At 35.5% G+C, this 27,514-nt stretch overlaps 1 protein-coding gene and 1 pseudogene across 2 annotated transcripts in view; one reads left to right on the forward strand and one right to left on the reverse strand.

Moving 5' to 3' along the window:
* Positions 1-27,514, reverse strand: part of PCLO (piccolo presynaptic cytomatrix protein) — a 389,747-nt gene that overhangs the window by 230,866 nt on the left and 131,367 nt on the right. The window lies entirely within an intron of this gene.
* On the forward strand, positions 1,688-2,456 carry LOC100686407 (annotated as a pseudogene).

The raw sequence follows: 27,514 nt of genomic DNA on the forward strand, positions 1-27,514 counted from the left end.
CGATTTTTTTTCCCTTAAAGATCACACTATATTTGAGTGAGGAAAGCTTCAATGACACAGAAGAGAACGATTCTCTTAATTTTTCATATTTCAATTATTCATTTAAGATAAAACCCTATTTTAATGTACCCACTTTTCAGTCCTTACTATTATATTAAAAGGCAGATTTATGTGGCTCAGTTGGTTAAGCATCTGACTGTCAGTTCAGCTCAGGTCATGATCTCAGGGCTGTGAGATCGAGCCCTGTGTCAGGCTCTGTGCTCAGGGTGTAGAGTCTCCTGGAGACTCTTTCCCCCTCCCTCACCCTCCATTTTGCTCCTCCCCCTACTCTCTCTCTTTCTCTCTCTCACACATGCTCTAAAATAAAATTTAAAATAAAAAAAAAAAGCAAGCAGACCTAATGCCAGTCTGCTTTAAATCTGTCATCAAATTTCATCTATAACCTACCAAGATTATAATATGCCTCCTCAGCAGAAGTTTCTTAAACAAAAGCAAACACAAGATGCTGAGTTAAATATAATGGGATGGTGGTAGGGCAGGCAAGATAACAGTCTCCAGGTAAATGGATTTCTGATGCTTTACTTCAGTTCTAGAGTACCCTTAAGAGAATCAAGAAGAATGAACAGAATGACATTCTTCAGTCAAACCTCCAGGACAATTATTCTGAGCAAGCTTTAGAAAAATGTGACCTGAGGCTAATTCAGGATTATACTGTGACAAGCACCTGGAATGCAGTTATTCTGTGCAGGCCAAGTAAATTGGGGAGCCAAGTATTTTAATATCATTTAGCCCAACTGGATTTGGGCTGATACATTACGATTATCTTATAAATCCATACAAGTGAATTAAAGCTAAATATTTCAGAAACAAAACTGGAAGTTTAAAGTTCAGTTTTCTTCTGTGTAACATAGGGATGAGTTAGTCAAGGGCCATGTGTTACTTTTCAAATGTAAAAACTTGAATAATCTCTATGAACACACAATTTAAAGAGATTAATATGGGATATTTTCCATCAAATTCCTGACATACCATGTTTTATCACCAAGGAATTATATTATTTATATACCTATATCTAGAAAGGAGTATTCCATTTTATTTAAATGCATTTTACAACTCATTGTAGGAAGTGACCACATTAAATATATGTATTTTTGTGGCCCAGTTTAAACTATCAATCATCTTCTCCAGATGAAAATCCAAGGATACTAACATTTTAACTGGGTTATACAAGGAGAATTGTAGCAAACTGGCTAATGCACTGAGATAGATAAGACAAAGTAAAATCTTCATTTTTCTACATACTATTTATTTGACTTTTGAAAAATTAATCAATTTGTCATCTTCATTTCTGAGGTAGAGATAACAGCAACAACATGAATGGAGATTCTCTTTCTATATATATGTGTGTGTGTGTATATATATGTGTATATATATATATATATAAAACGCCATTTATACATTTTTTTCTTTGTTATTCAGAAATTTATATAACATTTGGGTTATCAAGGTCTCTTATTTTACTACTCCTTGCTTCTCAGAAGTTTGAAGGTGGTTCTCAATTTATTAACAATTCTGACAGAAGACTAAATAAAAAGCATAAATGTTTGATATTTTAAAGGCAGAAAATAAGAATCATTGAAAACATAGAAAATGAAAGATGAGAGTAAAGCAGAGGCAGCAGGGTAAGATGGCGGCAGCCTTTCCACAGCAGGCCTGGAACGTGGAGCAGCTGCACAGCGAGCAACTACCCAAAAAGGACATTATCAAATTTCTACAGGACCACGGTTCAGATTCGTTTCTTGCAGAACATAAGTTATTAGGAAACATTAAAAATGTGGCCAGACAGCTAACAAGCACCGTTTGGTTACAGCCTACATCCACCTTTTTGAAAGTAAGTGTTTCAAAGTTACTGAAAGTATAAGCAAAGTGTCTGAGCAGGTGAAAAATGTGAAGCTTAATGAAGTTAAACCCAAAGAAACCAAGTATGAAGAGACTCTGGATGAGGGTCCACCATAATATACAAAATCTGTCCTTAAAAAAGGAGATAAAACCAACTTCCCCAGAAAGGGAGATGTTGTTCACTGCTGGTATACAGGAAAACTAGAGGATGGGACTGTTTTTGATACTAATATTCAAGCCAGTTCAAAGAAGAAGAAAAATGCCAAAACTTAAATGCCTTTAAGTTTTAAGGTTGGAATAGGCAAAGTTATCAGAGGATGGGATGAAGCACTCTTAACTATAAGTAAAGGAGAAAAGGCTCGACTAGAGATTGAACCAGAATGGGCTTATGGAAAGAAAGGACACCCTGACGCCAAAATTCCACCAAATGCAAAACTCATTTTTGAAGTGGAATTAGGGGATATTGATTGAAATAGCAATGCTTCAGATATAAAGACATTAGCAATGATAAAACATGGCCTAGAAGAAACTTATGTAACTAGAGCTGGTTACTATTGTAAGGGAAAAGTCAACTGGGAAATTCAAGAACTCAGATATTGCTTACCCAATCCCCAACTTTTAATATATGTGTAATCCATCATAATTCCCTAAAGTTTGAGATATTTTTACTACAGCTGTGTAAAATATTAGTTAAGGTGAAATGACTTTCCTTTTACCTCACGTTGTAAACTAAAAGGCTCAATAAAAACGTATTCAGTGTCTTGAAAAAAAAAAAGAAAATGAAAGACGAAAAAACAATCTGACATAAATCTGTGACCTATTATATTTTATTCTAATTTGCTTTCCTATTTTTTAATTCTATTTTTTATTCCAATTTTCTATTTTAATAGAGCTGACATCATACAATACTCATTTACTCCATCAATCATCTGTGCAGTGGGAGCTACATATTCATTTGGTATATATGCAATTTTTCCTACGACTTCCATTTAACTTTATAATATGACCACACTTGGTGCAATTTATTAATATATTTGCTTCTGTTCTTGAAAACAGCAATATAATATTCCATTGTCTGAACATAACAAAAATTATTTAGCCATTTTTAAATTTTTACATACTTAAAATGTTGCCAGTTTTCACTAAGGAAGCTTTTAAATCGTGTCTGGAGGGTCATCACAAATCCATTTGTAACACGGAGTTGGACGAGTCAGGGTTTTCTCGTTTCAGCACTGGCTTCTCAAGCGCCTGACTTTCTAAATTACATATAGATCCTTCTAAATGAAAAAATAAAAACTAGGATTACTGCTAGCTCCTATCTGGCGAAGTACCTGTTTTTTTTTTCCCCCTTTTTAGAGCAAAAAGCAATTCAATGAGGTATAGAAACTAAAAAATAAAGCACTTGACTTTCCTAATCAATTATCTCTAGTGAAAAAAGGTTCGACCATTTTCTTAACTCTTTAAAAGCAGAAAAGTAATACATTAAAATCAAATCCATTTTAAAACCCCTTAAAGAACTTAAAATTATTATAATCCAGTGATTTGCTTCTGTGCTTCTAGGTCCTTAAAGTATATATTTCAAGGATAATATAACATTCTCAATAAAAAAGAAAAAGCCAATAACTTTTAACTGTGGTACTTAGTTTTACATAGGATTTTGAATAAATAGAATTTAAATACTTGTCTTTAATCTGATCTTAAATCCCCTAATTCTGCAAATCATTTAAGATAGAACATTTATAAGGTTACCAGATACATCTTCTCTGTAGATAGAATGATTATTATTTTTGGAATATCCTTTTCTTGTGGAGTTTCGGCTTCCCCTTTCATTTTCATCAGATGGTTTATACTGTATTGAGAGTCATGGGGAAGAATGATGAGAGGGTTAAAAGAATTCGCTACTTGGTAGTCTCTTTATCTGTGTTTTCCTAAATCTGAACCCATTAAAAGAGACTATCTGCAGCATGATATAGGGAGAACTCTCAGGCAGCAGAAATTAAAACAAGAGCAAAAAAATCTTTCTTGGTGACTATAAAAAGATTTCTTAGGCTCAGATGATCAAAGAAATTGAAAGAAGTTTATGGAGAATAGTGAAAGGAGATGGGGCAGGGGGGCCCTAAGTTATACTTTCTATGAAAACTTAAATAGGGAGGCATGAAGAAATCCTTTCCCAGAGAAATTGTGGGAGTTGAGGGCAAGACCCAGAGTCACTGGAGTCACTGTACAGGTGTGCAGGACCACTAGGTATCTGGTGGAGTTTTATATGCCCCAGAATTACACCAACGGGGCAGCAACATTTCTGTGACTTTTTTATGGCTTCCTAAAACTAAGAGAACCATGGAAATAGGAAAAGAGATGGCTCACTAAAATGAGTAGACTAAGATCAGAGACAAGATGAATTTTTCAATATTTGCCTATGACTTGCTTACCATAGTGGTAATAATTATCACATCCCTGCCATGACTCTTTATAAATCCACTGGATCTTGTACAAAGATCAAACTATCATAGGGGCATTCCAAATTGACTCAGATTAAGTTGTTGTCAACTTAATAAATGAGGTCCAAAATAGAACTTGATTTTAGTTACAAATAAATAATTGAGTGGAACTTGTTACTTGCACATCTGAGATTGTCTATTGTCATTCACAACTACTGCAAATAGAAAAGACTTTGCCCTCTATCATGTACTTAAGAAAGACTTTATTTTGCATAATGATGTATGATCTGTTTGCATGATTGGTATTATTATTGATTAAACATGTTATCTCCCCAGATGATATCTAAATGTGATTATGCTCTCGGAGAAACATGCATTAAACATTGATACAATTAATTATATCATATCAACAGGGAAAAATTATTAGGAAAGCACACCATGGTACAATAGACAAAATCACCACCAAATTCACACATGTCCATAACAATAAAGCAAATGATCAAATGAAGCATGATGAGCTATTTGTAAGTTTTTCAAAATCGATAATCACTTATTTCTTGCTTACTAATTTTAGAATCAGCTAGTACTGGCTAATAGGTCAGAAATAGTATTTACCCCAATTCTGCAAAAAAGTAGTCAATTATTTATGTTTCATTTAATCAATAAACATTTGTGAATAATAATAATACTATTCATAAAAAATAATTGTCAACAACAATGTTCTAAGAACTCTTACTACGCAGTGGGGATAAATGTGAGTTACATGTTCCCTTTTCACTCAGATAATTGTGTATCTGTATCTTTCAATCATCTACACGTATTGCTACCATACGATTGGAATATTATAACTTTATATGTTAATATATGTACATTTATAGAATAAATTCTATATCTTCAGACTTCTGATGTAGTTTTAAAATGTGTCATGTGAGATCCCTGGATGGCTCCGCGGTTTAGCGCCTGCCTTTGGCCCAGGGCGTGATCCTGGAGTCCCAGGATGGAGTCCCACGTGGAGCTCCCTACATGGAGCCTGCTTCTCCCTCTGCCTGTGTCTCTGCCTCTGTGTGTGTGTGTGTGTGTGTGTGTGTGTGTGTGTCTCATGAATAAATAAATAAAATCTTTAAAAAAAAAAGATTTGGTAATTAAAAATAAATAAATAAATAAAATGTGTCATAAAACACTGAAGTTAACAGCAATAATTTAAAATTTAAGATCACAAATTATAGTGGTTTATGTATATCGTATTAACTCAAACTTTTTTATAACGTACATTATTATAGCCTTAATATCCCTTTTTATTCTTTTCCTCAACATTTCTGATAAACATAAAAAGTGTACATTTGTTATTTTAGAAATTTATCATCTATGACAATTCATTTTCTTTCAAGAACCTGAATTGATGGTATAATGGCCAAAGTCATTTCCGTTTTGACAAATTACTGTTTAGATGTTTGGAAGCCACCATTCCTTCTTGCTGGCTGTCAGCAACCATGCAAATTAGTCTTTGCTCATGGCTACCACACTTGTTGTTATAATATTGTTAGATATCATTTTTATTGGGGCACCTGGGTGGCTCAGTGGTTGAGTGTCTGCGTTTGGCTCAGGGCGTGATCCCCAGGTCCCAGGACAGAGTCCTGCTTCAGGCTCCCCATGGGAAGGCTGCTTCTCCCTCTGCCTGTGTCCCTGCCTCTGCCTCTCTCTGTGTGTCTCTCATGAATAAATAAATTAAATCTTTAAAAAATATATATATATATATATAATTTTTATTAGGTATTTTTAAAGTGACTTTTCAAAGATACATACAGTAGGATAAGAGATACATGCAAATCCTAAACATTGCGGCATCATATGGTGATTTTAAAATCTTTCTTTGTAGTGTGTTATAGCCTTATTCAGAGAAAACACTATTCACTGTCAAAACAAAATATCAATCACCTGCACTGCACCATTATTAGACTGCCCTGTAACAAGTCCTGGTGTCTCTTCCCGGCGGCAGCAATGCATAAAGCAAATGTGAAAATGTTCTCCCTACCAGCACTTGCTTAAGTTAGATTCACAGAGCAATCCTTTCCGGCCTCTGCCCTATATATGCTTATTGAGATGTTAAACTGTTTGCTGGCATTATTCGGTACAGTTCTGCAAACTGCATTTGACATGAAAGACTACTGCTGGTAAGAGAGGTAGAACTATCCAATTCAGGAACGCAGGCATCTCCAGCCCACATCAGAAAACACTTCATCTCAATAAAATCACCGCATGGTCCCTTCATAAGCATAATGACAATTACTACAGAAAAGAGCTTCTCCTATTGGCCTGAGTGCTTAACACTGCTAAGCTGATTAATCACCTAGGTTGGCCCCATACCATCAGAACAATGTGTCTTAATATCTGTGACCTTCGTTCCATAGACAGTGACAAAGAAAGACATAGGCTCTTCCTCCTTGTTTCTCTCCAAGATCATACAGCCTTGCCCTGGAGGGGGAGGAAGATAAATGGCCATTGTCCGGGTGCCTGCTGCTCTCCACAATTAATATCAAATAAAACAGTAGTTAGCTGAGATGAGAAAGCAGGCAAAAGTCTTCAAAAAGTCTACTAAAATGCTTTAAAATAAAAGAACATGTCCACAAAGTATTTTAAGTCACCACACCAGGCATCATACCTGAACGTGTTATAACACTTTCATAAAAATGCCTTACATTTTGTGAATTCAGAAATGATATGGATAGCTATATGACTGTCACTCTTACAGCAGAGTCACAAAGAAACTGCTTTAGAAAGGACTTGGAAATTCCAAAATCTCCTGAAGTAGGACAGGGATTATCTAGTAATCAATGTATCTATACCAAATACATTGTGGGGAGTGTGTGTGTGGGGGGGGGGGGGGGGGGTACTTAAACGATTAAATATACCTAACCTTAATGATGTATCTGGTAATCAAGAAATGTGCTTAGTACTGGCTTAGTACAGTTTAAACTCGCTGAAGTTGGTATTTGATATTACCATGCAGGTGAAATTCTAACTGCGTAATATTTAAAGTATGCAATTTCCCCCTCCACTAGATTGTAACTTTAGATAATCAAACATATTCCATGTAACTGAATCTCAATAGAGAATTGTTGACATTAATTAAATTTATTAACCTATCTTACTCAAAAACACAATTTGTATGACGATACAGCAAATGCAATGTATTTCTATAGAGTTTTAAAAAAAGTGACACACCTTCAACTGTCTGAGATAAATATATTCCTAATTACAGAATATCTTATTGCTCGGAGTCTCCTACACAGTTACCAAGCTGAGGCTATTAGCAGAATTGCTTTGTTTCACAAGCAGGAGCAGATCAAGAAGGAGGAGTGGCTATGCAGTTGTTTATAAAGTTCTGAATCTGAATTCCAGTTTTGACACATATTAGTAGTTCTATCTGGAGTAATTATTTTACCACTCTAATCATCTTTTTTCATAGAAAAAAATGGTAAGAAATAATTCACTTAGCAGTAAAATGAGATTTAAAAAACTAATTAAATATAATAGGCTATGTCTTGTAATGAGAAAAAACACATTAAAAAAGAAAAAAATTTGGATTAAGACTTAGCAAAGTTAGTTGGTTGATGCAATAATATCTCACTAACTTGGGAAATAGAGGTTGAAGTGAGGTTAAATTACAAAAAAAAAAAAAAAGATTAATTGCTGACATTTTTAAATGAGTGGAAATTCTGTTTTACAGCAGGACATAATTTGAACAATAATCTTAGAATCCAAGCAAAACATAAGAAATATACAAAGTCTCAAAGTACAGCAAACTGTCCTTTAAGTATCATTGGTCATTCAATAACTATGTACCAACTAACACGTCCCAGGTAGTAAGGCAGTGACCAAAGGCTTCTACCTTGGGGAGGCTTGCAGCGCAGCGGAGGAGAGGGCCGCTAAGGGGTACCCACAGCTTCAATAAGTAAATTGTGAATACTGTTAGTGAGAGGTCTGTCTCTGTTTTGAAAGGGATATGCAACTTAGAGTAAGAAGACTTCCCCAAGGAAGTGACAGACGAGTTAACAACTAGGTAATGATCAGAGGAAGGTGGTTACATGAGGAACTCGGAATTTGCGGGTGGAGATGACCATGCGTGAGGGGCTGAGGAGCCAGCACAGGGCCTTACACAGCGTATGAAAGGTCCTAAACAGAGTATCAAAGGTCCTAAACAGGCCATCAAAGAGGGCTGAACCAGGAGATGAACTGATCCATTACCTGCTTCGAAAATATCCCTCTGTGTGGGACATGGATTAGAGAGAAATAAAAACGTGTGTGAGATGGATGCAATAGTCCAGATGAGAAAGGGAGCGTGAGGTTCTGGGATCAGAAGACGTAGGAGAGTGACCTCTTCTAAGAAAAGTAGAAACTACAACTGATGTAACCCAGAATTTGAGGACTGGACAGCGAGGAAGGAAGTGTAAAGATTACTCCCCATTACTGGCTCAAATTTCTGAATGGATTGCTGTGTCATCTACTAAGTCAGCAAAAACCGGAGAAGATATTTGGATATCCTATATTTTTAAAGGCGTTCTTTAAGATATTAAGTGATGATGCTGAGGTAACTGGATATACCAGTCGGAAGCTCAGGAAAGAGAGGATACAGAGATCTACAGTGACTATATGTATTTTAAGCTTATGGAAATTCATGGACTCCAAGGGAAAGAAAGTGTGGAGGGTGAATAGGCAAGGGGAGCTATGGCCAAGCCCTGAAACTGTGTAACATCCGGAAGGTAGGTTGAAGACAACTGTCTAACACAGGAGACTCAGCAAGAGTTAGCAAAAGCACAGATGGGACAGAGGAAGGATGCGTGGTACCACAGAAACCCACAAAATACAGTGAGTGAAGATGGAACAGGCCTTTGCCCTGGATGCGATGACAGTGCAAATAAGTTGGGTGTCCAGATACAGACTGGGATTCATTAGAGATATTAGCACAAACTAATAGTCTGGGTAAATTCATATAAGAAAGTTCTGGGTGGAAGTGTGTCATGGAGTAGCTGGGATATGAGGAAATGCAACCATAACATATAAATAACTCTTCAGAGAAATGTGGCTGTGGAAGAGTAGGTGGTAACAAATCAATTGCATGACATGAATATAATGTTAAGAGGGAACCAATATAGCAGTCTTTTCAAGGCCATGAAATGTGGCAGCAGGTGGCCTGGGTTTGAACACTGGCTCTCCTACTTCCTAGCTCTATGGTCCTACGTAAGTTAATTAATCTTTCTGTGCCTCACCTCCTTCATCTTAAAATTGGTGACAATAATTACCTCATCACACTATGGGAAAAAAATAATTGACATATGTAGAGTACTTAGAACGGCCTGGTATACAATAAACACTTAAGTATTTGTTATTACTTTGTTCAACTTATAATCAAATGTCAATTGGAAAAAAAAATAGGAAAAAAAAGTGAAATATATTTATCTTTATCTCTAGGAGGAGAGATTAAGACTCATTCTAATCATCTGTTTACTTAAGAGTAAATTCTATTTTTGTGGTGAAGATATTATCACTTTTATAATAAATACTAAATATTACTTTAGAAAAAGATGCACAGTGTTATGAAAATTTTGCATACTATGTTGGGAAAAGAATAACAACAATAATGGAAACTAATATTGTTATGACCTGATTTTGTTGAAAATCATATAAATACTAAACCATACGTATATAGATATATATACTAAATCATATATGTACACCAAAAACTATTTGTCAAAATATTGATAGTAGCTAATTATGAGTGGTAGGGTTTAGAGTATTTCAATTTTATTTTCTGTACTCTAGCACACATTCTAAATTTTCCACAATTAACACTAATACTATTTTTGGAAGTGAAAAATGCTGTTTAAAAATTTAAAGACATTTTTCTCTGGAGCCTGAAAGTCTACAAATTGGGGCTTGATAGGAACCCAAAGCTACTTAGTAGATAGTGAAGTACTGAACCCATCAACCTTGGGCCACTGTGTCAGCACTAGCCTCTTCTAGTCAAATCCCTGAAGTTTAAGCAAAAATCTTGTTAGCTACATACTGCTGTGCAAATAATCTTCATAAAATGCAAATCTGGGTACAGCCAACACCTCGAGTGACTCTTCTTCCTTATGAATAAAATAGTCCGCTTGGAAGCCCTGCCAGATGCATTCACAAGTAGAGAGTTCACTGAATACACTTTCTGACTTGTGGCTTAATGTTTTTCACATGGTTTATTGGTCCAGAGGGCCTTCCTTTCCTTTCTCCCTTAGCCAACTTTGTCCTTCAAAGCACTGTTTTGTCAGCTAATGCACCCAGAGCGCACTATAGTGATGCCATTCTATAATGATTTTCTCTTTGTGTAGATCTTCTCTAGACTCTCAGCCACTTGGATGCAAGATCAAATGCACATGCATACACCCCCACACTCACACACAATTTCTCTATCTACACATGTAACTCAATACACCCTAAGTGAGCTGAGTAAACGTGAAGCAAATGGGTATGGGTGAAGGGTACACCTAAAGATACTAAATGCTCTGTGAAAATTTTGTTAAGTTTCAAGCTTTCAAAAGAAGTGTTAAAAAGAACAGTCCAAAACTTTTTTCATTTATGTCCAAGAAAGAAACTAGAACTAATTTTAAGTAAAAAGATTTAGAAAGGAAAGTCTAGACTTGAGAATCTAAGCTGGAATCATAGACCAAACACATTTGGGTCATCACTGCACTTCAGCAGATAATTGCACCTGAGCCTTCAATGAAAAGAGCTGTCTCACTAGCAATACTCAAGACTAAATCGGGGGGACTAAAAGTAGACCAGCTGATATGACCATGGTACAGGTAAATAAGATGGCAACCATCTCTTAGGAAAAGCTGTTACAGGCTATCTCCAGAGAGTACAAGGTCAAATTCGGCTGGATCCACTCCAGACTGAATATAAAGCCATTAGCTGGTGGCTTATATATAACCTGCTTATATCATTTTCTCACTAATGCAAAGATAATTACAACTATCATAGACTCTTTCTGTTCACGTTCAGAAAAAAAAAAAAAACCTGAAAAAATATATCCTTTTGTCATACTCTTTATAACTGACATTCTTTGAATCTTAATTCTTTTAGCAAGCATGACTGTAACTCATACTAATCAATCACTAACAATAACTACAATCATTAGGTACAAAAAATTCTTCCTCAAAAAAAAAAAAAAATTCTTCCTCTCCACTCCCCAAAAAGTCTATAAAGTACTATAAGAGTCATGAAAATAAAAATTTTCATGGTATAAAGATAAACCGTAGACAAATTTATAAAGATGACACTTCTAAATCAGTCAAATGTCTTGCCTCGTCAATCGGATGAGATTTCTTCCAATTTCTGGTAAAACTGGTCAAGAGACTAGGCAGGAAACTGTGGTCAGCAGAACCAGTTTAAACTCATTCTAGTCTGTCATTTGGATTGTAAATACATGCAGAGGCTTGGGTTTATGTATGTGTTTGTACACCTGTTATATCCCAAATGGAAGCTATGTAGGTAAATGACAATGTGATAAAAACTGAACAATTAACACAGGACAAAACACAAAAACGAAAAAATGCGTGGGGAAGGAAAGGAATGGAAAATAATAAACACAAGTTAAGCAATAAAACATTTGCCTGATCTTTCTAGAAGTCAAGACAGAGAGAACAGATTGGCTTGTTAAAGTGGCAGGGGGGAAACAATAAAAATTAGCTGACATGTATTGCATAGTTGATACAATAACGTTTAGCATAAGTATTTCACATGCACTAAGTTATTCAAAAATCTCAGATACAGTCCCTGACATACATACTGGTTTGACTTATGATTTTTCGACTATGAAGGTGTGGAAGAGATACACATTCAGTAGACACTCTACTTTGAATTTTGATCTTTTTGCAGAGGAGGGATAGGGATGCCAAGCGCTGGCAGTGAGCGCCAACTCCCAGTCAGCCCAGCATGATCCTAACATGATCATGAGGTCAACAACAGAGATGCTCATCTTGTACCCATATGATCATTCTGTTTTTTCACTTTCAGTACAATGTTCAATAAATTACATAGGATATTCAACACTTTACTATAAAACGGGCTTTGTGTTAAGCAATTTTTCCAACAGTAGGCTCCTGTGTTTTAAGCACATTTAAGATAGGCTTGTCTAAGCTATGACATTCGGGTAAGTTAGGTGTACTAAATGCATTTTTAACTTACGCTATCTTTAACCTACAATGGGTTTATCAGTACGTAATCCTATAGTCGTCAAGGCAGATCTGTAATTCCTTTTTGTGTATAAGATAATTAATTTGAGTGAATTGCCCGAATGATCATATTCTCATTCAAAAATCCCTAAGTTCTTCAAAGAAACAATGAGAATCAACAAGATGTATGTGTGTGTCATATGTACGTATGTTATATGCATGTATGTGTGTATGTATGTTGGAAAGAGTGAGAGAAAGAATACAGAGAGAGGGAGAAGGAGAGAGAGGGAGGTTTATTTTAAAGAACTGGCTCACACTACTATGAGGGCTGGCAGGTTTGAAATATGCAGGCTGGAGACCCTGGAAGAGCTGATGTTGTAGTTGAGTCTCACAGTGGTGTAAAAGCAGAATTTCCTCTTCCTTGGGAAACTTCAGTATCTTTTTCTTAAGGCTTTCAAATGATTGGACATGGCTCTCCTATATTGTGCAGAGTAAGCTGCTTTACTCAGAGTCTACTGCTTTTAATGTTAATCTCATCCAAAAAATCACTTTCACAGAAATATCTAGACTGGTGCATGACCAAATATTTTGGTACTGCGGCCTGGCCAAAGCAAGATATAAAATTAATCATCACCTATGGTTAGTATGATTTCAAAGCCAGTGGAACTTGTACTGTCCCATGCTGTAAAATATCCTTTTACTAATTTTCCACAAGTACCTGTCTCAAGGGATCCACCAATATAATGATGCAGAATCAAGCAGCTGATTGCCTTGAGGAGGGGTGATATGTATATTCGGTGGAAAAGACAGGAGAGCAAAGCTGTTAAGAGCAATGACACTGGATTCAGATAAATCTTGATTTCAAATTCCAGTCTCTACTATGTTTTGTGTGAGCTTGAATGAGTTGTGTAACTTCCCTGTCAGTTTATTCATCTGTAAAATGGTGCATAACACCTGAATCACAGAAATACTATAGGACTGTGTATAATAATCATGATAAGGGTCTTAATATAGACCTAAAACAATGAATGTCAGCAGTTTTTCTTAACAATAACAATACTTATTTATTGATGGGATAACAAGGAGGCTTTACTTCTGCTCCCTACCCCCAAAAAAAACTTCTGGAACAGTTGGGCACACACTTTCCCTGACTTTCTGTTATAGTTATAAAGGAAAACAACTCATTAAGTAATGATACTGTTAATACATCAGAGAAAAATAAGGAAAAAACAAAAGGATGAAACAAACTAAATCTTGAAGAGGTGCTGACACATTGGTTCATGAATGCTATCAACCCCCCCCCCTTTTTTTTTTACCAGTCTCCAGCATAATGAAAACAAAATGTAAGATAGGTCTCATAAACTCAAAGATTTTTAATTAAAGAATGCTACTTCATTTTGAGATGATAGCCTTCCTACACTGTTTTCCCTACATTTTTGATGTTAACAATATCCATACCTTCTTAAAATAGTGATAATAGCATTTAGTACACTTTTTTTCCCTTTGTCCTTTCTATGACTTTAGGTGATAAAATAAAAATCTGACACACTTAACTTCAGACATACATATTTTCCCTTTAATTTTAATATTGTGTGAATTTTAAAAGTCTTAAAAACCACGGCCCTCAGGTATGTCATTAAAGGTTTAGGTAAGAAGGTTCTGAGATGTGTGACTGCACAAAGAGAAACAATCAGAACCCAAGATATTCCTGTCATAGAAAAGAAGTAATGCCAATTATCTGAAGGAGTAGCTATGTATGTCAGTGTGAAAAAACAATCTCTAGCAGATAGAGAAAACCTTTGTGCCTAATTCATACTCCGTGTTACATAACTGAATGCATTAGCAGGTGTGTCTGATTAGGAAAAAAAAAATTAAGTCTGTCCAGAGGATCTTCCTTCACTCTCAAATTGAAAAACAATGTTGGGACCAAATCAGACAACTACTTTGGGGAGTTTCAAGCCTCCCCAAACTTCGTGGCTCAGGAAACAACCATCTGCATTTCTCCTGATCCTATGTGCTGGCAGGGGCCCCTTGTGAGGCTTCTGCTCCAGTTGGGGAGTTGACTGGGATGTGCAGAAGGCCTCATGGACATGCCTGCTGCATGGTGCCAGCTGATGGCTGGGCCCTTCTCTCCACAGTGACTTTCATTCCAGCCTCCTCTGGCAGCCTTCGAGGAGCATTCCAATAAACACATGTTTATTAAGCCTCAGGTACTGCTGATGTGCAATTCACCAAAGTAACTGCACCTATAAAGTAAGTTACCTATCTATCTCGCATCTGTAAAATAAGACACTTACCCGGTGACTTACTTTGGTGTCGAGTGAGTACAAAAAGACTGGAATTCTGAGCAATGAGACTCATGGGGGCATGTTCCTACAACATTCTACATGGGGACCCCATGGCCAGGTCCCCTATGTTACCCCAAGTTATCAGTACAAGTATCTTTGAAAACATGATGAACATATCTATTTATTAAGCTCTTTTGTCTTGGCAAAATAAGTCAGGGAGAAAAAGACAAATACCATGTGATTTCACTCCTTTGTGAAATCTAAAAAACAAAACAAATGAAAAAACAAATATGACATTGGTATTAACTAGAAAATGCAGATGATGAGGGCTGACACCAACATCAGTCAGGAATTTTGGATGGAGAGGAGCTTCAACTTTATAAATAATTTTGTCTTTTCAATTTTAAATGGGATCAGATTTACAATGGACTGCAAAGTTTAAGAGGTATTAATGAGTCAATAGCAAGGATAGAAATCAAAAATATTAAACCTATAGAATATACTGCCTAACAAAAGTAGAATTATGCCTTTTAAATATAATAATAAAACTAACAGTAGCAATAAACACGGCAGCAACTGAAAATGTAACACATAACCTGGTAAAGTTAAGAGTAACTTTAAGGCTTACTTTCCAAATTTTGTTTGAAAAAAGATTGATTTTTATGAATTTGAAATTTACAGATATACTATCTTGAAAAGTAGTATAGCAACAAGTTAAAATATTTACAGTTCTTTTCCTACAAGTGCTGTTTCATAAAATATGCTGCACAGCAAAATGATCATTAATTTTCACATTGGACCCTGGAAACATATAATTTAAGCAAATAAAGTATTATTTTTATCTAGTTGTTGAGCACCCTCATCCTTTTCGTTTCAATGAGGTACTCCTAAGGATAGTACCATATAGATGAATCTCACAGTGTGGAGAAGGAGAGATTAAATGAATCACACATTATAGATAGATGTGTCTACTAGACTTGCAAATAGTCCCATAATGTTTATAAAACCATAAGCAGCCACCGTGTCACCCCTACTTGTTTTCAAAGCAGCCTCTGTGTCTTCCTTACTTGTTTTCACTACACAAAGCCTTTTCTTCTTTTTAAGATTCTATTTATTTATTCATGAGAGACACACACAGAGAGAGGCAGAGACACAGGCATTGGGAGAAGCAGGCCCCATGCAGAGAGCCCGATGTGGGACTGGATCCCGGGATTGTGGGATCATGCCCTGAGCCAAAGGCAGATAGATGCTCAACCACTGAGCCACCCAGGTGTCCCTATACAAAGTCTTTTCAGTCTTTCCTCAGTGCTCAGCTACTCATTAATGATCACCTATTGAAAACCACCCTCTCCTCCTCAATCCTTAGCCCTCACAATACCCCTTCTGCTGGTTGGCTTTTTATTTTTTCCCTTGCCACTTACCATATTCTAATAGGTTCTATTTTCTAGCATTCTAACATGCATTTATTAATTTCTTGATTGTCTGCCCAATGCCCTAGGCTGTAAACTTCACAAGGACAGGGAATATTTTGGTATTATTTTGTTTGCAGGCGTATCCCAAGATTCTTGACCACCGTCTGTCAAATAGTAGGGCCTCAATAAATATTTGTTGAAGTAATTACGTTCATTCATTTGAATGGTACGTTCATTTGAACATAAGGAAGTTAAGAATTGGGGAAGTGAAAACAGTCAAGGCATATGAATAAGAAATTCTTAATGGGAGAAAGTAAACACTGCAAAATAAGTATCAGTGAAAAAGCACTCTGAAAATTATACAGGAGGGCAATACAGGGTGTTGGCAAGGAGTTAGGGAGACAACTGAATATACTGCTGAAAGCTGTGTAAATTGGTATCGTATTTGTAAGCTATTTTTCTCATATGTCCAAGTTACTGTCACAGTGTAATTTACTATGATGAGAAAAGAAGGAAGTTTGTTAACATCTCCATGTGCTTTTGGTATCTAACCAATACAACCAACATGGGGGAACTGTAAAACTGTAAAACTGTAAAACTCCCCTGTAAAACTCTGAGGGGAGCCAGTGTAATCCAGGTAAACTGGGGGATCAGAATGTGGAAACTAAACAACGTCTAGCACAAGCTATGAACTTCAGAGGGAGTTTACACAAGGAGTAAAGCCTGATTGGACCATCACATGGACTGAACTCTCAAAGCTATGAGATTAATCTTTCTTGGAAAAATAAGCTTATTGGATTTCTGGCAATTACTATGAAAAATTAAGGGAAAAAAAATTGTATCAGTTGATCTCCACTTAGTCAAGTCTGTGGATTACTTCTGTACTACTTTGAAATATTCCCTGTAGTAGACTGGCATGATACAATAAAGCATTTTCCACAGGAAAAAAAGTTGGAAAATTTTGAAAAATGGGTGATATTATTCATATTATTCATTTTTTTAGCTGTGAAAAAAAGCAACAGATTTTCCAGAATAGGGGAATGACTCTGGGAATCACATCAAAGGAGAGGAAATACTGTGTAGTAATTTAAAAGTACACAATGGTGAGAGGACCTTTTACTATCAGCAAGTGGAAATAAAGGTAAGAAAATATATGTATCGGGGCAGCCCCGGTGGCTCAGCGGTTTAGCGCCACCTGCAGCCTGGGGTGTGATCCTGGAGACCTGGGATCGAGACTCACATCGGGCTCCCTGCATGGAGCCTGCTTCTCCCTCTGCCTCTCTAAATAAATAAATAAATAAATAAATAAATAAATAAATAAATCCTTAAAAAAAAAAAAAAGAAAAGAAAATATATGTATCTTAAAATACTTATTGGGAGAGGTCATTTAGCATAGAATTTATGTGTATGGGTCTGTGGATTCAGACTGCCTGTGTTTGAACCTCTTTTGTATCACTTACAATACACAAAACAATAGCAGATTACTTAACTTTGTAGTACATCTCTAAGCTTTAGTCCATACATCTGTAAAATGAGGACCTGAATCTACTTTAGAGAGTTATGATTAGGATTATGTGATAAAAGTCCATGTAAAACATACAGCAGAATCTCTAACTCATTGAAATGTTCAATAAATATTAGTTGCTTTTGTTATCATTGTTGATACATACACATAGACAAGTATAGCTAGATACACACTCAAAATAAAATGGCATAAAGGTCAAAGGATAAAAATATATATACACCAAGTAAATATCAAACAAATGCCAGTGAAGCTACAGCAGTAGATTTCAAAAACAATCTCATTGTTTCTGGTATTACATGTACTAACATAAGAGAAAGCTTGCTTTGAAGAAATAACAATTTTAAATTTACATGTAGATTAAAAAAGAGACTCAAAATATATACAGCAAAACTTCAAAATACCGAGATGAAAAAATTCACAATCATGGGGAAGGAATTGTAACTAATTTCTCAGTTATTGATTGCTCAAGCTGACCAAAGAATTAGTAAAAACTGAACAAATGTGATCTGATGGTCATATATATGAAACTTTACTCAATAACCAGAAAACTAGTATTTTTAAAAAACAGAATGGGTCATTTGTAACCCATCAAGATATAAGGCAAATATCAATAAATAGCAATAAACTCACATCATGCAATGATGTTATCTGACCATAATACAATAAAATTCAAAATTAATAAAACATCATATAGAGCTATATAGAAACAAATTAGCACACACAGTCATGCACAAACACATATACACACAAAAGACATTTCATAGATAATATTACACCAAGATAGGTGTAACATTTTTTTGAAGATTTATTTTATTTTAGAGAGAGACTGTGTGCGCGAGCATGCGCGTGACTGGGGGAGGGGCACCGGGAGAGGGAGAGAATCCCAAGCAGACTCCCTGCTGAGCACTGAGCCCCACGTAAGGCTCAGTCTCACAACCCTGAGATCATGACCTGAGCCAAATCAAGAGTCATATCCAAAGAACATATAATAAGATGTTGACATCTACCTAGTTTTTAGTGGTTTTCCTTATATTATAGAATTGCTGAACTTTTATTATTTGTTGCTTTCTTTATTCCCTACCAAGAAAGAGAAGGGGGGGAGAGAAATCAAAATTTAATTATTTAAAAGAAGATAAGAAATATGGCCCCCAAAATGTGTATAAATATATATATAATGTCGAGCTTAAATACAGAGTGCTGCTGTGCTTGCTTCGGCAGCACATATACTAAATACAGAGTGCTGCCTTAGAAAGTGACTTGTCACTGGAAGTATTCAATCAGAACCTAGATGACTGCTGATCTGTTATCTAAAACAGGTTCCTACATTTACTGAGGAAATGGATTAGCTAGTACTTTAAATCTTAAGATTTTTTATTTCAAAATCTGATAGGGGAGGAGGACAGGCTACAGAGATATTTATGTAAAGACTAAACAAACCCAGTTAATCTCTCTACCCATTCCTATATCCAGAAATATCCCATAGACAAAAATCACCTTTATCTTAATTCATTTTAACTTTTTAAAAATAGCCTTTTTAGTGGATATTATAAAACATATTTTAAAATTCCAAATATAATAGGGCCACTAGTTCCTTCTCGCCTCCATGCTTAGGTCCTTGACTTGTAAGTAACTGATCAACCACAGACGTAGAATAATATATAATACGTGAACATTTTCAGGAATAACTAATTCCACTAGCACCAAATGAAATCACTGGCACAATGTTTAATATAAAGATAGAAAATAATTATGTGAACAAATAATTTCAGTACTGTGAAATTAACATCTGAGAACAGTGACAGCCTGAAATCAGTATGTTTTCTCTGTAATTTGTGAGCGGGTTATTTAGCCCATCTGTGCCAAAGATTTCCAATTTCTATTTAATTATGAATTCTATAAACTTTAGATAAATGGTTTAAGTGTAATGGAAAAGAAATAATAGCTTGCTTTTCAAAGAGCATTTTTCATTCTATGACCTGAAAGCACGTAATAAAATCCTTTTCCAGTTTCTGTACTATGCTAAGAGATTAATTAATACAATAGTCAATAATGTACAAAGAATAGAAAGCTTTTATCAAATTGAAAGCCTTCTCAATAGAAGCCAACACGGCACTGAAATAATATAAATTCAAAATAAATACTTATTTCTTAGGTAAAGACTTGATTACAATAGAAAAATTTTTTTTAATTTTTTTTTCATTTATTTATGATAGTCACACAGAGAGAGAGAGAGAGAGGCAGAGACATAGGCAGAGGGAGAAGCAGGCTCCATGCACCGGGAGCCCGACGTGGGATTCGATCCCGGGTCTCCAGGATCGCGCCCTGGGCCAAAGGCAGGCGCCAAACCGCTGCGCCACCCAGGGATCCCACAATAGAAAATTTTATGTCAGGCTTTATTACAGAAAAAGAAAAATACTATTGGGTTACCTACTAGTTCTATATGGATTACCCAAACATGATGTTTAAAAGCATTTTTAAATACTAGAATCACAAAGTTTTAATGTTAGAATGTAATTTAAGAATCATATATGTACTAAGTATTATCTAAGTACACAATTAAACTATTTTTTTAAAGTACATCAATTTATAATATGACAAGTCCTGAACACTACTATCTATTTTTTATTTTTTTGACATAGCTGGATTCTGGATTCATTCTCTCTGTTGGGCAAGTTAGCCGGCCTCTTTGCACCTCAGCTAGATCGGTGTTACACTAAGGTCTGCACCTACCCCCCACCAGGTTGTCACAGGGCTCAAGCAGTGACCATCACACAATGCTCACCCTGTTACTATGGGTATTCTCTCCTACATGCCTTTCAATACCAGTGTTTCCTAGAATTCAATCCTTGAGCCATGTGAAGAGGAGTATCTTTCCCTTCTGTTGACTGACAGCTTGAGTTTCAAATTCACACTTAAAACTCCTGATATCTCCAGCTGGATATTTTTTAGGCATCTCAACTCTTCATGCCCCCAAATAAATGGATTATCTTAAAAATCCCCACAACAAAAGTCCTCCCAACTCCCATGTATCTCCAAATTCAAGCACAGTGAATACCACAAAAATCTGTCCCAGCTGGTAGACGATGCAGTTCTGGGAAAACAGAAAATATCCTTCACTTAGCAACAATATTATTTTGGCCACCAAACATAATCCTGCCTCCTAGATGCTGATTTACTTGTACCGCCAATACCATTCTTCATCTCTCACTCTTAAACTACTAAAATTATATCTTGTCACCCCTCTACTTTATCACACATCTGCAATTCAAACCAGCTACCCTTCACATACCGTGGTAGGAATATTTCCAAAGCACTAATATTCTTTTTTACTTTGTTTTTGTTTTTTTTAATTATTTATTTATTTATGATAGTCACAGAGAGAGAGAGAGAGGCAGAGACATAGGCAGAGGGAGAAGCAGGCTCCATGCACCGGGAGCCCGACGTGGGATTCGATCCCGGGTCTCCAGGATCGCGCCCTGGGCCAAAGGCAGGCGCCTAACCGCTGCGCCACCCAGGGATCCCAAGCACTAATATTCTTATATCAGTCCCTGCCTATGATATACAAATGTCCTTCCTCTGTATACAAAGAGTAAGTCTCCACAAATTTTGGCCCAAGAAATCTTTTAAGAATTTGCCCTACATCTCATCTAGCCTCATCTCTCACTACTTTCTCAGTTCACACTGCGCTTTAGACCTACCTGAACACTTGCCATACCCCCAAACATAATACTCTCTCTTTCCAACTTCAGTCTTCTACACTCTTCCCTCTGGCTTCATTCCCAATGTTTATGTATCTGGCAGTCTGAGTATATGATCCGTGAAACTATCTCTGATCCTGCCCTTACTTCCACATAGTGAACTATGATCCCTTTTGACCGTTGCTAATACCCTGAGCATATGTTCCTATAAGACTATGATATTCTGTTCTCCTTTTCTTACCTCCCTCAGGAGATAATGAAGAATTTGTCCTATAGTCTGATTTCCCAGCACTTCTGGATAGTATCTACCACATTCTGGCCACTCAAGCAATGTTAGACAAAGAAAAAAGGAAATTAAAAAAAAAAATTTTAAAGATTGCTATGTACATGTCTTTAAATACTTTAAGTAAGAATAAATCATACTTCATCTTCAAACCTACAACAAAATTTAATTTCTAAATATTCCCAACTATATGTTTCTATTTTTTGACTACATTATGTTTCTATATTTAGTTTTTAGTCATTAGAAATTTTCTCCTAGTAGCCTAATTTGCTTTATCACTTTTATGTTTATCATTTTATCTATCTTGTCTTCCCAAAACTACCATGTAAAATCTATCCAATTTAAAAATGAAATATCTTTAACTAACAGAAATTAACTAGATACATGTTTTATACTCAACTGTGGACTAGCTAAACTTTACAAATTTTCCTAAAAATCTACAAATATATCATGCCGTTTTAAACCATCTTACATGATTTTTTTTAATTTAAAATTTTGGGGTTTTTTGTTTGTTTCTTTAATCTGGCACCTGTTAGATACTTGTTGGATATTTGGATAAACTCTATAGACTGGAATTTACACATTCTTCAAAGAACACAAACACCAGTATTGGAGAGTATTTCAATTACCTACCAATCTTATTATGTGATTTTATTTTGAGGAACTCCCTAACATAAAGTCAAGGCAAATAAATTCACAAAACAAGGTAAAGGTGTGATCCTTCTATATTAAAGCTGAAAAAAAAAAAAAGTTCAAGAGAATTTAAGAAATATCTTCCAAATTTAGTTTTAAACTACTGACCCACCTCTCTTAAACTTGATTTCCTAAAACCCAACATGACTAATTTTCATTGTACTTTAAGCCTGATGAAAACCCAAATATCCAACAAATCATGATTGGTTGATTTATACTTTAAAGTTCTCTAGATTAACTATCCTCTAGATTAGACTGAAATAAATGTACAGTGAAAATTCATCAGTGCATTCTTTCAACACCACCAAGCGTCTCCTGACTGACGGACTCTGCTGGGCAGGGAGTCTCAGAGGTGAGCACATCATAGTCACTACCTTCAAAAATTCACACTTGACAAACCACAGTTCACTCCAAAGGTCAGAGGGGCCAGGCAGGAAACGCAAACAAGGACAGCCAATCAGATAAGGAAAAACCATCACATCGGCATAATGATAAATTCTATGGGTATTTTTAGGTCCATAGTAGGAAGTGATATAGGCTCTTGTGAACTGGACAGTATGTGTTCTTTATAAGGTGGGAAATTACTACTGAGGGCCTACTAATTGTCACCCTAAGGAAACAGGAGCCCAGAGCTGCATGATAGTATAAATTTTAAGAAGACCAAAATCCAGATTTTCATATGAAATCCTTTAGGGTTCAAACACTTCTCATCAATTATAATCACTCTAAAAATCAAAGAAAACACTGTGGAGCCATGACAGTAGAGCTCAAGAGAATACCCCCATTGACTAGTTCTGGCCTGTGGGCCACCAGATCAAAACCTCTAGGTTAAATTCTAGTCTTACACAATAACATAAATCTATTTAGTTATATATATTTTCTTTCGATGCCCCACCAATGAGTTTTATAATTTAATAGATTCTACTGGAGTTGAGCTAAGGCACAGAAGGAAAGTCAGTTTGCCCATGCTGCTCCATGAGACAGAAGGTGATAGGTTTTAAATTAGCATGAGTTCAATGCTCGTTCCTCATCCCACATCTCCCTCCTCTTACTACTATTTAGCTTGCTAGTCAGCCACTTATTCCTCCATCTTGAGTTTGTCTATACTTTCCAGATCAGAAATATGAGTAAACATGAATATGCTATTTACAATGAGAATAAAAATTAGTCACCTGTGAAATAATCTATAATGATAACAATGCATTTTTTAAGGCGTCTCATAGAAGCTGAGAACTCAAACACAATGCTTTACCTCCCAATCTAGCAAAATGTATAAAAATAAAGTATTTCTCAGTTTAACAGCAAATTCTCTGTGGTATACCACCATGTATTATCACCCAATGTCTTCTGAAATCAATATGCCTCTGACAGATTCTGATCTGGAGGCAAATTTTAGGACTGTTTCCTTTTCTTCCTTGATAATGTTCATTTAGTGCTTTGGCTCCTTATAACAAATAAGTATAAAAAAATCTTACACCATCTAAAATACTATTATCTTTCATATACACATATATGTGTGTGTGTCTTCTATTAAAATATGCATACGGTGGACTTAAGGAACTTTGGTAACATTGAAGTCTTGGTTGCCTGAGTAATCTCTTACATCCCTAGACCATTCTGTTGCTTAATAACCTCTCAGTAGTTGTCAATCACCAAAAGATCTGCAATTCAATCTAACATTGGTCAAGATAACTGGCTTGACACATATCTAATCTCAAATCCCTAAGATTAACAGATGGTTATGTCATCAGACACATGAAGGCAAGAGGCAGAAAGGAAATGCAGCAAAGAAAGAGTCTTCAAAGATAATTTTTAAAATAAAAGGCACAATTATGATTATCATGAAGACATAAAATGAACATGTATCAAGGATTTTAATTAAATTTTTAATTAATGATGTAACCAATAGATGCTACAACTGGTTCACAAAAGAACTCAATGCACCAAACCATATATTTATAGTCAGATAATGATACTGAGATCGATTTACATATTGATGCATCAAAGCTGATCATTATCTATAGTAAGAAAACAAATTGTGACCTACAGGAAACAATTTTTGTTTCTACGAAAAGGAATTATTTACATTACTAAAAGGTTTTGGCAACTTTACTTCTACTTCTGAAAATTGTAAAACAGCCTAATCAAAGGCAAGCAAAGGTGGAGATAACTCAGAAAGCTCAGCTAACCTGAAATCCATTAAAATGCAAAGTCTTTCATGATTTTTCATTATGGTAAGAAGAAACAGAATTTTGTCATTTCAGAACTAGACCAAACATTAGCCCTAAACATTTCAGTGGCTAATATTACCTTAAACACATCCTCATCTCAATAAAGAGATCAGCTCAAGAAATTTTATTTCTGTAACTTCAAGTTCTTTATTTGACTTGTCGAAAGCTCATGATCTCAGAAAGAAAATACAAGAAATGGAATTTCTAAAAAAAAAAAAAAAAGAAAGAAATGGAATTTCTACCAGAAGAGACAAAATCAGTCTTCACTAGTTAATCTTCACTAATTAATGTAGCTATTTGATGCTTTCCAATAGATTTGGCAGAAGTAAATAAATCAAATATCTGAAATTTTTATTATGGCAGACAACAAATTTGGCAAAGATAAACTTAACCTACTGGAGCTTAACACCAAGAAAACTCAGAATATTTGCTCTGAAAAGTATTCTCTATGTGATCATGGGCAGCTTAATTTTTAACCTCTACGTGCCCAAGGTTCTTCACGCAAAGTAGTGATATGATGGCTCTCTCACTGTTGCCAGGATAAAATTACTAGTACACAGAAGTCTTGCAAAGTACCTACAAATGCGGCATCTGTTTATTATTAGGTAAGTGATTTTTTAGATGCTTTCCAGAGTAGAAGCTGGAAGGTTGATGCCAGAGATGTCAATCTAAATAAGGTACATCCCGGCATCAGAAGAGTTCACAATATTGGGACCCTGATAGTTTGTCTGGATGTCTGGATTTTAACTGATCCAAATTAAAAAAAGAAAAAAAAAAAGGATTTTCAAACTCTACTAAAGAGGCAATAGATGGAAATGAAATTTCTGAGACTGCACATTTTGAGTCTTATAATGGATAAAATGGAACATTTGTGTGAATAAACAAATCTGCAAGGCACTTATCGTCTTTGGATATATCAGAATAATAATTACTACAGGACAATTATTAAAAAAAAAACCTATGTCAGGTATTCATATTATATTGTTAAACACACAAAATCCAGTCTTTGGGTTTTTTTGTTGTTGTTCCTATATCCATTTAGTATAGCAATTCTTATGAACATCTTGGTATTATTATACTATCTCACACCACTTGCACCTGCAAAAGCAAGAGAAAACAACCACCCCATGGTTTCACAGAGGACAACCAAACATTTTTTGAACATCGATTCTAGGTCCAGCTTTATGTTTGGTATGAAGAACAAAGGCACTAATATTAAAATGCCCCTTCTCTTAAGAAACTTGCTATCTTCCTCGGAAGGCAAGAGACACACAAGGCAAATAACAAATCAAGTCCACATATGAACAAATCCCAGAATGAGTGGTATAAATAGATCAAGCCACACCCAAGAAAGGTCTTTATCTGGCCTAATCTACTGCCAAATCTAGCAGAAACACTTATCAGTTGCCATGAATTTATAAGAATATATATATATATGTATATATATAAGAATATATATATGCATTAAATAAAGAACATAGGAGGATAAAAATGTTTATTTAATGCAAAATAAGTTTAAATAAGTTACTTAAACTTAAAAATAAGTTTATTTATATATATTCTTATATAAATACATATTATATATACATTCTTATATATAAGAATATATATATACATATGCATTAAATAAAGAACATAGGATAAAAATAAGTTCCTCTTAAGAATGTAGAAATAAGTAAGTATGCCTGCTAAAGTCTAACTATGAAATCAATACATAATGGATCAATGAATGTAGGTCTATGAAGCTCTCAAGGCAAAAATGCCTGAAAGTAACATACATACAGAGTCATAGAGGAGTGGAAGGGAATGTCTATTCAGCACTGGAAGATAGAAAAGAGAGGAGAGCAGAGGCAGAAAATCAGCAGTGCTCATTTAAGCACCAACCGGGAAGAATCTTGGTGCACAGACTATTGGGTCTCCTGAGGCAAGACGGCACCATTCGTGAAGGCAGATGTACCCAGCTACCTCTTCCTAAATGCTCTAGACAATCAAATTATGTAACTAACAACTTTGTCCTAATTTTCTGCCTAAAAGACCAAACAGGACCATAGAGCTTCCTTGATAGCTTCCCAAGAGTGAGAGGAAAACACCAGAAAAAGGATAGGATTGCCCTGCCCTTTCCAGCTGCATTTCTCACAGGCAGAGTAATTATAATAGGGAACATTTTCTGAGTAATTACTATGTGCCAGACACTGTTCTAAAAGCTTCACCTGAATTCACTCTAAAGCATTATAGCCACCTGATAAGCTATGCCCAGTTACTACCCTCATTTTGCAGATGAGGAAGCTAAGACAGAGAGAGGTGAAATAATTACTAGAAATCATGCACTTAGGAGAAGATTCAGGTCCAGGCAATCTGACTCCTAAGTCTTTGATCTTTCTTAAATACTACACTACATTGCTTCTCACAGTAACTTATTAACATTATATGTTATGTCATTTATAAATTGACTTTGTAATTTATACAAAATATGTCTGTGACCTTAGATGGGCATAAATCAATATCACCCAATCCCCACCAGTTCTAGACCCTGTAAAGATTAATTTCTGGCCTTTCGATGTTAGTCCTAGATAACAAAAACAAAGAACAAAAACACCCCACATTTTCAGATGGCCAGTTACTCTTCTCCATGTGGAAACTGGTCATGATACGAGTTTTCTTTTTACTTTTCTATGCCCATATACTCTCCAAAGTTCCACACAGTCTCATCTATTTCTATAAAATATGCATAAAGCATAACCTCTGTATCTCTGAAATAAGACAATAAATTTTCAAATAGATTTACTGTTAAAAATATCAATGGGTTTTATGAATAAAATACTGCTTCCTACTAT

This window comes from Canis lupus, chromosome 18, assembly GCF_011100685.1.
Source record: "Canis lupus familiaris isolate Mischka breed German Shepherd chromosome 18, alternate assembly UU_Cfam_GSD_1.0, whole genome shotgun sequence".
In the NCBI taxonomy this organism is placed as follows: domain Eukaryota; kingdom Metazoa; phylum Chordata; class Mammalia; order Carnivora; family Canidae; genus Canis; species Canis lupus.